The sequence below is a fragment of the Poromitra crassiceps genome (assembly GCF_964638095.1).
Source record: "Poromitra crassiceps genome assembly, chromosome: 4".
In the NCBI taxonomy this organism is placed as follows: domain Eukaryota; kingdom Metazoa; phylum Chordata; class Actinopteri; order Beryciformes; family Melamphaidae; genus Poromitra; species Poromitra crassiceps.
In genome coordinates this window covers 60,312,991-60,324,646 of record NC_139626.1, presented here as the reverse complement: position 1 = coordinate 60,324,646, position 11,656 = coordinate 60,312,991, and the positions used below count along the sequence as shown (strand labels likewise).

Genomic DNA, 11,656 nt, shown 5'->3' with positions numbered 1-11,656 from the left:
ATAAAAACAATTACAAAAGAATACAATATATAATCAGCATTGAATGTGCAGGAGAATTGCCTAAAAACCCTCCAGGGGCTTAGGTGTGGCATTCTCCAGGTAGCGTATTATCATCATCAGATTTTCATCAGTATAAAATACCCCCCTCCCATCCCTCCACCCACACCCCACACACACTCACACACACATATAATGCATACAAGTGGAATAAATGCTAAACACTAAAGTGGGCACTGTATGCTGTATAGCTTCAAGTTTTCGTGAGAAGAGTAAAAAAATGACAAGAAAATGAACAAAAGACAACAAAAATAAAACAAACTATGTTTAGAGACAGCCATTAGACCACAGTTTGTATAGGCAGCCCATATGGAAAATATTTATTAGCTAGGAGAAGTGATTTCAATGCACTTTTGAACTTCTGTGAAGAGAAATCCAAAAGATGTGAAGGCAAAGAATTCCATATCTTGGACCCTCTGTAGAGTATACTGAACTGGGATTGAGAAGTACGGGAATGAGGTGGTCTGAGGAGACTAGAGCTGCGTGTGGAGTAGTTATGAAATTGGTAACCATATGCAAACATGTCATGAAAAAAAGGGGGAAGGTCTCTTTTTAAGGAACTATGAACAAATAATCCAATCTGGAGATGGTTCACTTGATAAACACTGAGGATACCTAAATGAAGAAATAGAGGCTGGGAGGAGTGCCTTCCATGTAGAGAGCTTATTATTCTTAGAGCTCGTTTCTGCAGACGGTATATAGGCTCAAGTTTGGTTTGGTGAGTACTAGCCCAGGCTAAATTACAGTAATTAATATACGGATAAACCATAGAATAATATAACATAATGGCTACCTCAGTGCTGATCAAGTGACGGGTTTTGGCTAGAATACCAATACTCTTGGCCATTTTTGTAGATATGGCCAAGATATGAGGTTTCCAAGATAAAGATTCATCAAGCAGAACACCCAGGAATCGTGCTGAACACACCCTGGTAATCGATACGCTATCAATCACAATTTTAGAGGAGAAGTTAAAAATCCCAGATTTAAGGCCAAAATATTTTTTTTTTTTTTTTTTAATGTTCAATGATAATTTGTTAACTTTAAACCAAATGGACAGCTTGTCAAGTTCTTCATTTAAGACCTTAATGATGACATCAGGATCTTTATGCGAATAGAATACACTTGTGTCATCTGCAAATAAAATTTTAGACAGCCTGTCTGAGACGTTTGGGAGGTCATTGATATATATCAAAAATAACAAAGGCCCAAGAATTGATCCTTGTGGCACACCGCAAAGTATAGGAAGAAAAGGAGAATTGGTCCCATTGTAGGATACAAACTGTTGTCTATCTTTAAGGTAACTGGTAAACCAAAGTAGTGTATTGTTTTTTATTCCAAGATGTGAGAGCTTCTGGGAAAGGATATGGTGGTTGACTGTATCAAATGCCTTTGATAAGTCTAAAAAAATACCTATAGTGTTTTCCTTTCGGTCTCTAGCTTTGTATATTTCATTAATTAGATGTGTATTTGCCATATATGTTGAATGTCTCTTTCTAAACCCATACTGATGTGTATATATAATATTGTGCTTGTTGACATGCTCAATTAATCTTTTATAGACAAGTTTTTCAAGTATTTTTGATAAAGCAGTATTTTGAGCTGTATGGAGTTACTTTTGTGTCTTTATCCTGCAATCAAACATAATAAGGTTTGAGAGCAAAACTATCGACGCTGCAATCTGACCGGCCAATAGAGACATGTCTTACATCTGACCGACCAATAGAGACATGCCTTACATCTGTCATTTTACTTGCAATATTTTGCGGTGCCAGCCACTTATAAGTGACTCTGTGTGTTTGTAGGCGCGATTTGGGGGAGACTCCATTCCATATAGGAATATTATCATGTTTATTTCCATATAGGCTTAATATTGAAATATTATCATGTTAATTTCCTTTGTGGCTGGATTGAACCCTTGACACTGCAGGAGGACTATACACAGACGGTCACATCTACTGATTTCATACACTATTGAAGACTGACGTGAGTTGTGAGGTATACATTCAGGCGGTATCTCGTCATAGACACGTGGTCAATAGGTCTGCATGAGGGGAATCCTCCCGTTACAACACACACACACACACACACACACACACACACACACACACACACACACACACACACACACACACACACACACACACACACACACAAAGTTCTAACGAAGGTTCAGTCAGGAAGACTATAATCTGCACTTCCTGCGCTTCCTCAGTTCACTTCACCCCTTCAACTCTGCTCACACGCTCAAAATAAACCTGTCGTCAACTTCCGGGCTTCATTGGACGAGATGAGGCGAGGGTCCGAAGTACCGTGACCTACTGGGCAGCGGGGAGACGCCATCAAAGGAACACAACGCTCGCTATTTTCCTGATGAAGGAAAGTTGGAAAGCAACCCACGGCCGTCTGAGAGCGCATGACTAAGGAAATGTGTAATCGTCATGTGTAAGGAAATACCACTGCTCGAGTGACATCACCGATGACATCAATGATGACATCAGACGTCAGTTATTGAAGGCAGTATAAAATAAATCTATCCCACTCCTGAACTTTTAAACTTAGTTTTTCAAATTTACTTTTGAATCTGTGAGAAGATGACAAGCATCAACACAGCCAACATCAAGTTCAAGTGGGCCCCAAAGAGCCTGGAGATTCGTACTCTGGCAGTGGAGATGCTGCTGGAGCCCTTGGTCACGCAGGTCGCCACTCTGGTAAACTCTTGCAACAAAGGCCCCTCTAACAAGAAGAAGAGACGGTCCAAGAATGCTCATGTTTTGGCCGTCTCAGTGGAGACTGCTACCCAGAACTTCCTGGATAAAGGAGAAATGATTGCAAAGGAAAGTCAGTTCCTTAAGGATGAGCTGACTGCTGCTGTGGACGATGTCCGCAAGCAAGGTGATTCAATGAAGTTGGCTTCTGGAGAGTTTGCCGAAGATCCCTGCTCTTCAGTGAAGAGAGGCAACATGGTTCGTGCTGCCAGGGCCATCCTCTCAGCTGTTACTCATCTTCTGGTGCTGGCGGACATGTCTGATGTCTACAAACTGCTACTGCAGCTCAGAATGGTGGAGAAAAATCTGGTGAAAGTGTGTAATGCAGGAACAGAGCAGGACCTGGGAATCCAGTATAAGGCATTGCAACCAGAGGTGGACAAGCTCAACATCATGGCTGCCAAGAGACAGCAGGAGCTGAAGGAAGTCCACCACAAGGACCAAATGGCTGCTGCCCGCGGGGTCCTACAGCGGAACATTCCCATGCTGTACATGGTGTCCCGTGGTTGCCTGCAGCACCCTGACGTGGCGGCCTACAAGGCTAACCGTGACCTCACCTACCAGCAGCTGCAGCACGCAGTCTCCGGTATCTCCAACGCCGCCCAGGCCACTGCCACCAAAGACTCTGCCCTCAATCAGCCAGCAGGGGGAGGAGAGCTCGCCTACGCCCTCAACAATTTTGATAAACAAATCATCGTGGACCCCCTGGCGTTCAACGAGGAGCACTTCCGTCCATCCCTGGAGGAGCGCCTTGAGCGCATTATCAGCAGCGCTGCCCTAATGGCCGATTCTTCTTGCACCCGCGATGACCGCAAGGAACGCATTGTGGACGAGTGCAACTCTGTGCGCCAGGCTCTTCAGGAGCTTCTGTCTCAGTATATGGGCAATGCGGGCAGAAAGGACAGGAGTGATGCCTTGAACACTGCCATCGACAGGATGACAAAGAAGACCAAGGACCTGCGCAGACAGCTGCGTAAAGCTGTAATAGACCATGTCTCTGACTCCTTCTTGGAAACCAATGTTCCCCTCCTGGTCCTGATTGAAGCCGCCAAGAGCGGCAATGAGAAAGAAGTCAAGAAGTATGCACAGGTGTTCCGTGAACATGCCAATAAGCTGATTGAGGTGGCGAGCCTGGCATGCTCCATCTCCAACAATGAGGAGGGAGTGAAGCTGGTACGTATGGCAGCATCCCAGCTGGAAGGCCTCTGGCCCCAGGTGATTAATGCAGTGTTTGCCCTTACTGCCAAGCCCAAAAGTAAGGTGGCCCAGGACAATATGGATTTGTTCAAGGAGCAGTGGGAAAAGCAGGTCCATGTCCTCACCGATGCTGGTGATGAGATTACATCCATTGATGACTTCCTGTGTGTGTCTGAGAACCACATCCTGGAGAATGTGAATAAGTGTGTGATTGCTCTTCAGGAGAATGATGTTAATGGTTTGGATCGCAGTTGCGGGGCTATTCGAGGCTGTGCTGGTAGGGTGGTCCATGTGGTCACCTCAGAAATGGACGACTATGAGCCTGGAGTCTACACTGAGAAGGTCTTGGAAGCCACCAAGCTCCTCACCGAAACAGTCATGCCACAGTTCACAGAGCAGGTGGAGGCTGCAGTAAAGGCCCAGAGTACAAACCCCACATTACCCGTGGATGAGAACGAGTTTATTGATGCTTCCCGTCTGGTGTATGATGGCGTTCGCAACATTCGCAAGGCTGTCCTCATGATCAGGACTCCAGAGGAGCTGGATGACTCTGACTTTGAGACAGAGGACTTTGACGTTCGCAGCAGGACCAGCCTGCAGACAGAGGATGACCATGTTATTGCCAGCCAGAGTGCCAGGGCTATCATGGCCCAGTTGCCCCAGGAGCAGAAGGCGAAGACTGCAGAACAGGTGGCAAGCTTCCAGGAAGAGAAGAGCGAGCTGGATGCTGAAGTATGCAAGTGGGATGACACTGGCAATGACATAGTCGTGCTGGCCAAGCAGATGTGCATGATAATGATGGAGATGATGAACTTCACCAGGGGGAAAGGACCGCTTAAGAACACGTCCGATGTCATCAGCGCCACCAAGAAAATCGCCGAAGCGGGATCAAGAATGGACAAGCTGGGCCGCGCCATCGCTGACAATTGCCCCGACTCCACCTGTAAGCACGACCTGCTGGCCTACCTTGAGTGTATCACTCTGTACTGCCACCAGCTAAACATCTGCAGCACGGTCAAAGCTCAGAACCTGGGAGGAGAGCTGGTTGTGTCTGGGCTGGACAATGCCATGTCCCTTATCCAGGTAGCAAAGAACCTGTGGAACACGGTGGTGTCCACTGTGAAGGCCTCCTATGTGGCATACACAAAGTACCAGAAGAAGTCCCTCAACATGCCAGCTATCTCCTGGAGGATGAAGGCCCCTGAGGAGAAGCCCGTTGTGAAGAGAGAGAAGCAGGAAGACGGCTGGAACAACATAGTCAAGAGATCCTCTCACAGGAAGCCATGGATAGGCCATGGATAGCATATAGATCCACTATTTATCATTCAACAGAGGGCAGAGACAAAATATTGGTCAATAGATTGAGCTTGACGGCCCATCAGAATTTGAACGATTTAACACATTTAAAAATGTTACTCCGTCCCTGCATATTATTCGGCTTGTCTGGTTGACTTGGAGTTGCTTTGTAGAGGCTTCCTAAGATATACCCATTGTCTGTCTCTCATGAACCGGGTCTCAGAGAGGGTCGGTGACGTATCAGACTGAAAACAGATATTGCCTGAGATGAAAGAGGGTTGAGAGGTTCAAGCCGACAGCCAGCACTCTTACCTCGGCATGTCCGCACCGGTCCACACAGAAGCAGCCGGCTACCTGGTTCTCCCGGAGCCCACTTGCGTAGCGCCAGAACACGCTCTATTTGGGGGTGGAAAACATGCCTGCAGAATGTTCTCCTCGAAATGAAGATTGATTGACAGCTGCCATGTCGTGATATGATTGGTTGAAATGGGGTATAAATGTGATAGTACTTCGTTACGTCCATACTGTAGATTACAGTTATGAATGAATTCCTGAAAAATGAACTTTTGATGTGAAAAAGTGTGAAAAACTAAAGAAATTAGACTTTTGTGATGTATTTTGCATACATTATTAAGTAGGTGCACTGAATACCCAGGTATGTGAACAAAAACAAAAACAAAGATCGTCTTTAAGTAGCCTTTTTGAGTGTGCATGCATTTCTGTGTATGTATATCGCTCTCTGCATTAACATGCTACCGTTGTGAGGTCCATATGTCCTCCCACTTCTCCAAATTGATTCCATTTAGCGCAGATTTCATCTCGATTGGCTCTCAGGACTTAATTCTTTGTTTTATAATTTGCTCTTAATCGCCTTCCTTCTAAACTAATGATAAGGCCTGATCTGAGATCAGATCTGAGCTCAGCCCAAAGCTCCTCATTGTGAGCCTCTAAAGCTCTTGAATAAATAAGATTAGTGCATACCCCGTGTTACATTTGTGAATGAGCGCTATCAGATCTGTGGCGCCGGCATTATCCTCCTGCACTCCAAACGCTCCCGCTCATTCCGATCACGTGTCCTTCCTTCTTCCACTTCCTCCATCCATCTACCTTCCTATCTATCTCTCCATCCATCTACCTATCTACTGTATCAATCTCTCCATCCATAGTGTGTCTGCCAGGCAAGGAAATGGACGGAGACTCTCCCTTCATGTCCATGTTTGTATGCAAATTGGGCAACAAGGGGGCATCCTGGTGGCTCAGTGGTCTACGGAGCTTAGCCCACACAGTCTCATGGAGCCTAGCCCACACAGTCTCATGGAGCCTAGCCCACACACCACACAGTCTCATGGAGCCTAGCCCACACAGTCTCATGGAGCCTAGCCCACACAGTCTCATGGAGCCTAGCCCACACAGTCTCATGGAGCCAAGCCCACACAGTCTCATGGAGCCTAGCCCACACAGTCTCATGGAGCCTAGCCCACACAGTCTCATGGAGCCTAGCCCACACAGTCTCATGGAGCCTAGCCCACACAGTCTCATGGAGCCAAGCCCACACAGTCTCATGGAGCCTAGCCCACACAGTCTCATGGAGCCTAGCCCACACAGTCTCATGGAGCCTAGCCCACACAGTCTCATGGAGCCTAGAACACACAGTCTCATGGCATTGTGTGAAATAGTTACGAAAAATGAATCCCAAAATGTATTGTATAGATTCATGGCCTACATGGACACGATTTCGACATTGAACACAACCTAAAAAACGTCCCCCCTCCATGATGTTCCTCCACGATGTAAGTTTAGACAAATAAAACAACTTGTTATGGTTATGGTTAGGCAACTAAAACAACTTGGTTAAGTTTTGGTCAGGGTTAAAATAAGATTTTTTTTTTGTTAAAAATTAAAATGTGGGTTATGGTTGAAATACTACGTTGAACACGCTGGGAATTGAACCCCGGTCGTCGGCATCGAAGGCAAACATGTATGCCCATTCCTCCCTGAGTCCTGACTAACACAATTATTAGTGTCAGAAAAAATTGGGAAAATTGTGTCCATGTGCACGAATCTATAGATTACAATTTCGTGACTATTTCATGAACTGCTGTAAGCCGGTTTGCGTAGCTCAGGGGTGTCTTTTTTTTAAAATGGGCGCCACATTAGATAATGTGAAAATACCTGGGGGCCAGCTGCTTCTCTCATCCTATGGGTTAAAAAAACACATAAAATCACATACAATACAATTGTACTCCAAGGATTTTGTTTACCATCTGAATACATTAGTTCTACCTGTGTTCTTCCGATACTTGCTTGTCTATAAACTGTATGATAGTGCTCTCATCGTTAGGTGAATGGAAAAATGTGAAGTGAACTTGCTTGATTAACCAATACTGTGTGGAGGGCCACATAGTATATTTTGAGAGACAAGCCGAGGGCCACTTTAAAATCGGTCCGCCGGCCGCAATTGGCCCCCGGGCCGGACTTTGGACATGCCTGCCATAGCCTAAATACAGCATCTGGGTCGGCTTTTGTCACATGTCATCCCTCTCTCTCCCAGTCTTTCCTTTCTCACTATCAGAACTGGCTATTAAAAAAGCAAAAATGGACAAAAAAAAATCTGGGAAAAAATTAAGAAAAGAAAAGAAAAATAAGAAAAGAAAAGAATGGAGAAGAAAAGAAGATAAAATAAAAGAAGATAAAAAAAATAGAGACTAGAATAGAAATAGAAGAAAAGAAAAGAACATTACCGTGTCCAGAGGAGAGAATCTCTGTTCCCAGAAACGTTCAGTGTGTGTTCAGTATTACGGATGCTTTTGTTGAGCCGAACTAGGCTAACTCTAATCTAAATATAATCCGCTTTCCATTTCATTAACTGCTAATTCGTGTGCAGCTTCCTGTAGACAAAACACAAATCATGCAGCTCCAACTTACTGTAATTCCCTGTTTACTTGATTCACAAAGGCCGCAACACCTACTCGCTGACTGCTCTTTCTGAACCCAGTGTTAATAACAACGCTATTTAAAGACATGCTTGGCGATTTGTGCTTGTTGGCCTTGAACAGCAGCGAGACGAAAATGTAAGGTCTTCAATACCCAGAAGGCCTGTGAGGTGATGTCAGTGAACTGTTGTGATGAAACAGCTGATGCTTTACGAAAGGAAACCAAAGACACAAGAGATCAGAAATGATTCAACAGTCAATAGGCAGGAAAATTGTCTATAGATTTGTATACACGGTCACAACTTTTCCAGAATGATGTTCCTCCACCACAACTCTGACTTTGAGACAGAGGACTTTGACGTTCGCAGCAGGACCAGCCTGCAGACAGAGGATGACCATGTTATTGCCAGCCAGAGTGCCAGGGCTATCATGGCCCAGTTGCCCCAGGAGCAGAAGGCGAAGACTGCAGAACAGGTGGCAAGCTTCCAGGAAGAGAAGAGCGAGCTGGATGCTGAAGTATGCAAGTGGGATGACACTGGCAATGACATAGTCGTGCTGGCCAAGCAGATGTGCATGATAATGATGGAGATGATGAACTTCACCAGGGGGAAAGGACCGCTTAAGAACACGTCCGATGTCATCAGCGCCACCAAGAAAATCGCCGAAGCGGGATCAAGAATGGACAAGCTGGGCCGCGCCATCGCTGACAATTGCCCCGACTCCACCTGTAAGCACGACCTGCTGGCCTACCTTGAGTGTATCACTCTGTACTGCCACCAGCTAAACATCTGCAGCACGGTCAAAGCTCAGAACCTGGGAGGAGAGCTGGTTGTGTCTGGGCTGGACAATGCCATGTCCCTTATCCAGGTAGCAAAGAACCTGTGGAACACGGTGGTGTCCACTGTGAAGGCCTCCTATGTGGCATACACAAAGTACCAGAAGAAGTCCCTCAACATGCCAGCTATCTCCTGGAGGATGAAGGCCCCTGAGGAGAAGCCCGTTGTGAAGAGAGAGAAGCAGGAAGACGGCTGGAACAACATAGTCAAGAGATCCTCTCACAGGAAGCCATGGATAGGCCATGGATAGCATATAGATCCACTATTTATCATTCAACAGAGGGCAGAGACAAAATATTGGTCAATAGATTGAGCTTGACGGCCCATCAGAATTTGAACGATTTAACACATTTAAAAATGTTACTCCGTCCCTGCATATTATTCGGCTTGTCTGGTTGACTTGGAGTTGCTTTGTAGAGGCTTCCTAAGATATACCCATTGTCTGTCTCTCATGAACCGGGTCTCAGAGAGGGTCGGTGACGTATCAGACTGAAAACAGATATTGCCTGAGATGAAAGAGGGTTGAGAGGTTCAAGCCGACAGCCAGCACTCTTACCTCGGCATGTCCGCACCGGTCCACACAGAAGCAGCCGGCTACCTGGTTCTCCCGGAGCCCACTTGCGTAGCGCCAGAACACGCTCTATTTGGGGGTGGAAAACATGCCTGCAGAATGTTCTCCTCGAAATGAAGATTGATTGACAGCTGCCATGTCGTGATATGATTGGTTGAAATGGGGTATAAATGTGATAGTACTTCGTTACGTCCATACTGTAGATTACAGTTATGAATGAATTCCTGAAAAATGAACTTTTGATGTGAAAAAGTGTGAAAAACTAAAGAAATTAGACTTTTGTGATGTATTTTGCATACATTATTAAGTAGGTGCACTGAATACCCAGGTATGTGAACAAAAACAAAAACAAAGATCGTCTTTAAGTAGCCTTTTTGAGTGTGCATGCATTTCTGTGTATGTATATCGCTCTCTGCATTAACATGCTACCGTTGTGAGGTCCATATGTCCTCCCACTTCTCCAAATTGATTCCATTTAGCGCAGATTTCATCTCGATTGGCTCTCAGGACTTAATTCTTTGTTTTATAATTTGCTCTTAATCGCCTTCCTTCTAAACTAATGATAAGGCCTGATCTGAGATCAGATCTGAGCTCAGCCCAAAGCTCCTCATTGTGAGCCTCTAAAGCTCTTGAATAAATAAGATTAGTGCATACCCCGTGTTACATTTGTGAATGAGCGCTATCAGATCTGTGGCGCCGGCATTATCCTCCTGCACTCCAAACGCTCCCGCTCATTCCGATCACGTGTCCTTCCTTCTTCCACTTCCTCCATCCATCTACCTTCCTATCTATCTCTCCATCCATCTACCTATCTACTGTATCAATCTCTCCATCCATAGTGTGTCTGCCAGGCAAGGAAATGGACGGAGACTCTCCCTTCATGTCCATGTTTGTATGCAAATTGGGCAACAAGGGGGCATCCTGGTGGCTCAGTGGTCTACGGAGCTTAGCCCACACAGTCTCATGGAGCCTAGCCCACACAGTCTCATGGAGCCTAGCCCACACACCACACAGTCTCATGGAGCCTAGCCCACACAGTCTCATGGAGCCTAGCCCACACAGTCTCATGGAGCCTAGCCCACACAGTCTCATGGAGCCAAGCCCACACAGTCTCATGGAGCCTAGCCCACACAGTCTCATGGAGCCTAGCCCACACAGTCTCATGGAGCCTAGCCCACACAGTCTCATGGAGCCTAGCCCACACAGTCTCATGGAGCCAAGCCCACACAGTCTCATGGAGCCTAGCCCACACAGTCTCATGGAGCCTAGCCCACACAGTCTCATGGAGCCTAGCCCACACAGTCTCATGGAGCCTAGAACACACAGTCTCATGGCATTGTGTGAAATAGTTACGAAAAATGAATCCCAAAATGTATTGTATAGATTCATGGCCTACATGGACACGATTTCGACATTGAACACAACCTAAAAAACGTCCCCCCTCCATGATGTTCCTCCACGATGTAAGTTTAGACAAATAAAACAACTTGTTATGGTTATGGTTAGGCAACTAAAACAACTTGGTTAAGTTTTGGTCAGGGTTAAAATAAGATTTTTTTTTTGTTAAAAATTAAAATGTGGGTTATGGTTGAAATACTACGTTGAACACGCTGGGAATTGAACCCCGGTCGTCGGCATCGAAGGCAAACATGTATGCCCATTCCTCCCTGAGTCCTGACTAACACAATTATTAGTGTCAGAAAAAATTGGGAAAATTGTGTCCATGTGCACGAATCTATAGATTACAATTTCGTGACTATTTCATGAACTGCTGTAAGCCGGTTTGCGTAGCTCAGGGGTGTCTTTTTTTTAAAATGGGCGCCACATTAGATAATGTGAAAATACCTGGGGGCCAGCTGCTTCTCTCATCCTATGGGTTAAAAAAACACATAAAATCACATACAATACAATTGTACTCCAAGGATTTTGTTTACCATCTGAATACATTAGTTCTACCTGTGTTCTTCCGATACTTGCTTGTCTATAAACTGTATGATA

The 11,656-nt window shown here is 45.4% G+C and overlaps 1 pseudogene across 1 annotated transcript; it reads left to right on the top strand.

Moving 5' to 3' along the window:
• Nucleotides 1-2,651: 2,651 nt before the first annotated feature.
• LOC310775882 (catenin alpha-1 pseudogene) lies at nucleotides 2,652-9,337 on the top strand (annotated as a pseudogene). The gene is made up of 3 exons: nucleotides 2,652-5,313; nucleotides 5,659-5,696; nucleotides 8,534-9,337. The product of its transcript is annotated as a catenin alpha-1 pseudogene (transcript).
• Nucleotides 9,338-11,656: the final 2,319 nt, after the last annotated feature.